Genomic DNA, 6000 nt, shown 5'->3' with positions numbered 1-6000 from the left:
CCCAACTCAGGGTTTAGCTCCATTCCAGGACGGAGAGATCATGACCTGAGCTGAAAGCAGATGCTTAACCATCTGAGCCACCCAGGCAAAAATTTAACTGAATAAAATCTGAGGACATTAAAGTATTGAATACATGAACAAAGCTGAAATGACAAATTTCAGAAAATTACAAAATAAGAAGCAAATGGTTGTAACTTGCAAGCCCCTCAGTCTATACATTTAGAACTGATAAGAATACTGATAGGTTTAACTGTGATGTCTTTGTTGTTGTTTAGGTTTTTCGTTTTGTTAAAAGGAATAATGCCAATAAGTTTATTGAGGTAAATATTAAGCTACTTCTACAGATTTCTAAGAATATATTGAAAGAGTCTCTCCCCTCTGGTTATATCCTGCCTGGGTTTGTAAACTGACAGTAATGGTTTAAGTAATAGTATAAGTGTAATATTTACATCCTTCCATTCTAGGGGACTCAATGAAATAGAAATAATGTGTCATAATTAAGTTAAACCCATCTATATTTAAAAATGCTCTCAGGAGTTATAATTCTCTCAAACTTCAGTAAGAGCAAGCAAAAAAAATTAAACAGCAGCAATTACAGTGTTCATTAGAGGTAAATCAAAATTGCTTTTTTAATGTTTTTTTTTCCAGCTTTACTATGGGTGACAAATGAAACTTGCATATATTTGAAGTATGCAACATGATAATTTAATACACATTGTGAAATGATTACCACAATCAAGTTAACTAATATATCGGTCACTTCACTTATTTTGCGGGGGTGATAACACTCGAGATCTCTCTAAGCAAATTGACAGATGTAGGGGCCCCTGGATGGCTCAGTCCTTGGGCATCTGCCTTCAGCTCAGGTCATGATCCCAGGGTCCTAGAATTGAGCCCCACATTGGGCTCCCTGCTCAGTGGGAGGCCTGCTTCTCCCTCTCCCACTCCCCCTGCTTATATTCCCTCCCTCGCGCTCTCTCTCTCTCTCTCTCTCTCTCTTTCGGCTAATAAATAAATCTTTAAAAAAAATTGACAGATGTATAAAGAAAATGTGAGAAGTGCCTGGGTGGCTCGGTTCGGTGACTGCCTTCAGCTCAGGTCATGATCCTGGAATCCCAGGATCGAGTCCCGTGTTGGGCTCCGTGCTCAGCGGGGAGCCTGCTTCTCCCTCTGACCTTTCCCTTCTCATGCTCTCTCTCTTTCTCTCTCATTCTCTTTTTCTCTCAAATAAATAAAATTTTTTAAAAAAATTAAAAAAAGAAAAGAAAGTGTGATCATATATTACATAATCTTTATCTATATCCCTCTATATATTGGGATATTACTCAGCCATGAGAAAGAAATCCTATTTGCAACAACATGGATAACCCTGGAGGACACTATTCATTATTTTTTATTTTCTTATTTGGTTGCTTTTTCACAAAAGGAATAGGGTTTGAACTGGAGGCCATTATACTAAGTGAAACGAACCGGACACAGACAAATACTGCATGATCTCACAAAATGGAATCTAAAAAAAAAAAAAAAAAAGAAACCCACAGCAACACAGAATGCAGTTGAGTCTTTCAGAAGCTGGGTTGAGGGGGAAAGGGAGAGAGAGATCAGAAGGCACCGTCCTTCAGTTCATAAGATGAGCCTGGAGACCTAATGTACCGCACGGTGGTTATAGTGAGTCGTTACGCATGGTGTACTCGAAATCTAAGTTACTTTTGAAGAGGAAAAAAACCCAGATGTCCTGCCATGGCTGCGGCTGTTCAGGGGTCGGCTGCACTGACATCTGAATGAGACCTGCATGTGACCCTGGGTCGCTGTGACTTCATGGCCAAGCTGTCCTCCTCTCCTGTGGAAGGGGGAATTCCCAGCGTCTGCGGGATTTTCTCTGAAGAGAGCAGGTGAACTTACCACCTTCCGCACAGAGGTTTTATGGGCTCCTTTGTCGTCTGCAGCCTGTGTCATTCGTGTCCAATACTTTCAAGGTTTTTTGTTTTTTGTTTTTTGGCCTTTCAGTTCCCACACTCTCTGTTCCTCATCTCAGGAAAGCAGGCTTAGGTTTTGCTGTGGGTTTGTGTTTTTTATCCCAGCCGACCATTATTTCCCTCTGAAGTCGGTCTTCACTTTCTTCTGAGATGCCTTTAGCATTAGTTTGTTGGGACTGGAAGGGTTTCAATCTGCCTTTGATCATGTCCTTTTTTTTATTTTTAGTTTGAGAGCACACGCACGCATGAGTGAGCAGAGGAGGGGCGGCGGGAGGGGGCGAATCTCCAGCGGACGCCCTGCTGCCCGTGGAGCCCGACGCAGGGCTTGATCCCGTGACCCTGAGATCAGGACCTGAGCTGAAACCAAGAGTCGGACGCTTAACTGACTGAGCCGCCCAGGGGCCCCATCACGGCTGTTCAGAAAGAGGAGCCATTATCACGCAATAACAGGATGGTTTGGGGAGCTTGCTTTTTGCTTTGTTTTTAAGAGCTCCACTGGGTCCGCAAGTGAAGAGGTCAACTTCTTCCCACGGCTCTTAGGTGCTGCCAAACACAGACCTTGTACCCTCAGAGGACTGGCCTCCGCGAGAGGTGACCCGAGAGACCCATAGCCTTGGATAAACTCATTTAATCTTTTCACTGACCTAACTGTGTTCTTCAACCAGGACAGAAAAGCATGTGACTACCTCTTTATTCCCCCATGATGTTAGCTTCTTATTAAAAATTAAAAACTCAGGGTGCCTGGGTGGCTCAGTGGGTTAAATCCTCTGCCTTCGGCTCGGGTCATGATCTCAGGGTCCTGGGATCGAGCCCCACATCGGGCTCTCTGCTCAGCAGGGAGCCTGCTTCCCCCCCTCTCTCTGCCTGCCTCTCTGCCTACTTGTGATCTCTGTCAAATAAATAAATAAAATCTTAAAAAAAAAATAAGAACTCATAGCAGCATATACTGAAGGGAAACCCAAAGGGCTTTGTCTCCAATTGTAGCACCAGAACACTGCTCCAGAACTGAGCTGGGAAGCTAGCTTTGTGGCAGTCTGAAGGAGCCACGTGGCTCCCAAGGCGCCGAAGCTTGGTCGCTGGTTACGGGTAGCCGGTGGACCACAACTGTCTGCGTGGAACCCTGCGGAATGTTCTATTTCTAAAACGAGCACCTAGCAACCCAGGCCCGACTAGTGGGCAGTGAGGCCTGGCCGAATAAAACACTACACCCTCACTTTGTTCGCTGCTGCTGCGCACGCAGAAAGCCACGATGTGTCTTGTGCACTGGGGGGAACATAGAAAGGCTGACGGCAGCCAGAGGAGACTAACCCGCGCGGTCTGGCCGCCCCAGGCCCCACCTGACCCCTTGCAAATCCTAGAGGATCAGGGTGGTGTCAGGCCATAACCCACATTCTCTGCCTGCCCGCGTGTTCGGGCCCAGTGCGGAGAGCGGTGCCGTGGAGGACCCCAGGCCCACCTCCTGGAGGGAGCCGCCCCCTTCGAGTTCGTTTCCTCCTGCTGCTGGAGGCCAGATGGTGCCCGGCAGGGTGACAAGGCTCTCGCGTCCCTGTGGACTTGCTTGAGCCCGTGTTTGGTCAGTGCAGACGAGCCACGTCACAGAGCGGATGGGGCTCGCCAGACGTGTCGCTTCGCCGGTAAAACCCAGGACACGTGAAGGGGAACTGCTGATGTCTTAACATTTCCTGTGTTTTCAGGGAGCCGGGCTGTCGTTGAGTCCCGGTGCTCTCGGGTGAGGTGACTCCCTAACCCTGGCTCCTTCCAGCACGTGCTGCCGCCAGCACCCAGTCATCTGCAGACCTGCGGTGACCGCGGTGCAGGGAGCGCGACATTGTCTCGGCTCAATGCGCCCATTTTGTTTCCTTATACAGAATCACTGTCCTAGTGTCCCTGCCGCGGATTGGGCCCAGGGCTGCCCAGTTTGTCACCCAGGACTGTGCCAGGAGCAGTTGTCTCCACGCAGCCTGTCCCCAGAGGAGCAGAGCAGGGAGCCCAGGCTGGGCGGGGAGCCCTGCAGGTGCCAGGTTCGGTCCGCCTGTGAGCGTGGTGGGGAACAGAGGCTCTTGCCAGGCTTAGGGTTGAGGCGGTGAAGAGGGCCCAGGTTTGGTGAAGTGATAATGGTTTATAATTTATTTGAAAGAGAAATCACCAATTAAGTATTTATAACGTGTTTGTAAAAGTCAAGAATTCAGCCATGATATAAAAGGTTTTTATTATGCAAAAAATGACTTAAGCAACCTCTTTTTATATTCAGAAAGACTGTTCACCCTTCTGAGGAAAAAATGAAATATAACTTTTTTTATTGTTTTGGTGGTGGAGGGCAGATCTTTTTTTTTTTTTTTTTAAGATTTTTATTTATTTATTTGACAGACAGATCACAAGTTGGCAGAGAGATAGGCAAAGAGAGAGCAAGGGAAGCAGGCTCTTCGCTGAGCGGAGAGCAAAATGCAGGGCTCAATCCCAGGACCCCGGGATCATGACCTGAGCAGAGGCTTTAACCTCTGAGCCACCCAGGTGCCCCAGGGCAGATCTTTCTTAAAGCCTGATTTTACAGAGCAATTTAATGATGTCAGGACGAAAGCCCCAGAGTTAGCGGGTGTCTTGTTTCATGTCAGAAAGCCTCTGCCTGAGCTGGTGGGCCAGGGACGGCTTCAGGACCCCAGCCTCTCCAGGCACCCCTGCTGCCCTGCGTGGGGAGCCAAAGATGATACAGAATCTGCGTCATGTTTGCGGAGAGGACGGTGTCATCGTAGATACTCAGCCCTCTTCTTTCGTAGTGGCCTCCATTTTTTAAAGGTTTTTTTTTTTTTTTTTTAAACGTAGAATTTCAGGTTGTCCATTTTCTTTCAGTTCTTTAAAATTGCAATTCCGTTTTTGTCTGGCTTCCATAGTTTCTGTAGAGAGATCAGATTGAATTCTCAAAGTTTTTTAATTGAAGGAAATGTGGCTTCCGCCCACCCTCTGGCTGCGGTCACAATTTGTCTTTTACCTTTGGTTTTTACCTGTTTGACTATGGTGTGTTTGTGGTTTTCCTCATGTTTATCCTGCTTGAGCTCTGCTGCCCTTCCCTTCTGCAGGTTTCTTCAAATATTGCTTCTTTCATTCTCTTCCCCGTCTCCTTCTGGAACTCAGTTAGACAGTAAAACTTAGAGACTGTATATCCTACATCTCTCTTACCCTTTATTCTGGCCTTTTTTTTTTTTTTTTAAATCTTCTAAATTTTATTCTGGATAGCTCTTGTTGACCAGCCTTAAAACTGATTTGATCTTCTGCTGTATCTAGCCTGCTTGTTAAGCCCATGTCATGAATGATCAAGTTCAGATACTGTACTTTTCAGCTCTAGAATGTCAACTTGATTCTTAAAGCCTAATTGTGTTGAAATTCTCCATGTTTGCATTGATTTTGTTCACCTTTCCCATATAACTTTTAATATAATGATCATTTTGAAGTCTTTTCTGTTAACTCCATTTACTGGATTATCCCTGGACCTTCTTCTGTTATCTGCTTTCTCTCTCGACTATGGGCCACTTTTTCTTTCTTTTTTTTTTTTTTTTAAGATTTTATTTACTTATTTGACAAACAGAGATCACAAGTAGACAGAGAGGCAGGCAGAGAGAGAGAGGGGGAAGCAGGTTTCCCGCTGAGCAGAGAGCCCGATGCGGGGCTCGATCCCAGGACCCTGAGATCATGACCCGAGCCAAAGGCAGAGGCTTTAACCCACTGAGCCACCCAGGCACCCCCACTTTTTATTTCTTATCTCCTAGTTTTTAATTACATGCTAGACATGGCGTTACTACCTTATAGAAGGTCTAGATTATGTTATCTTCTTCTAAAGAATACTTAGTTTTGTTTTGGGAGAATTTGTATTACTAGCAGATTATCTCTGTCTTGTTGGGGTTTTATTTTAATCTTTGTTCGAAGGTTCCATTCCAGTTTTGTCCTTAGTCCTAGGCTGGAGCCCTTGCTCTGATGCATGGTCTTTATTCACAGGACATGTTTTTTTTCTGAGGTTTCAATTCAATGTTGG

This window comes from Martes martes, assembly GCF_963455335.1.
Source record: "Martes martes genome assembly, chromosome: 11".
NCBI lineage: Eukaryota > Metazoa > Chordata > Mammalia > Carnivora > Mustelidae > Martes > Martes martes.
This window is presented reverse-complemented; position numbering follows the sequence as displayed.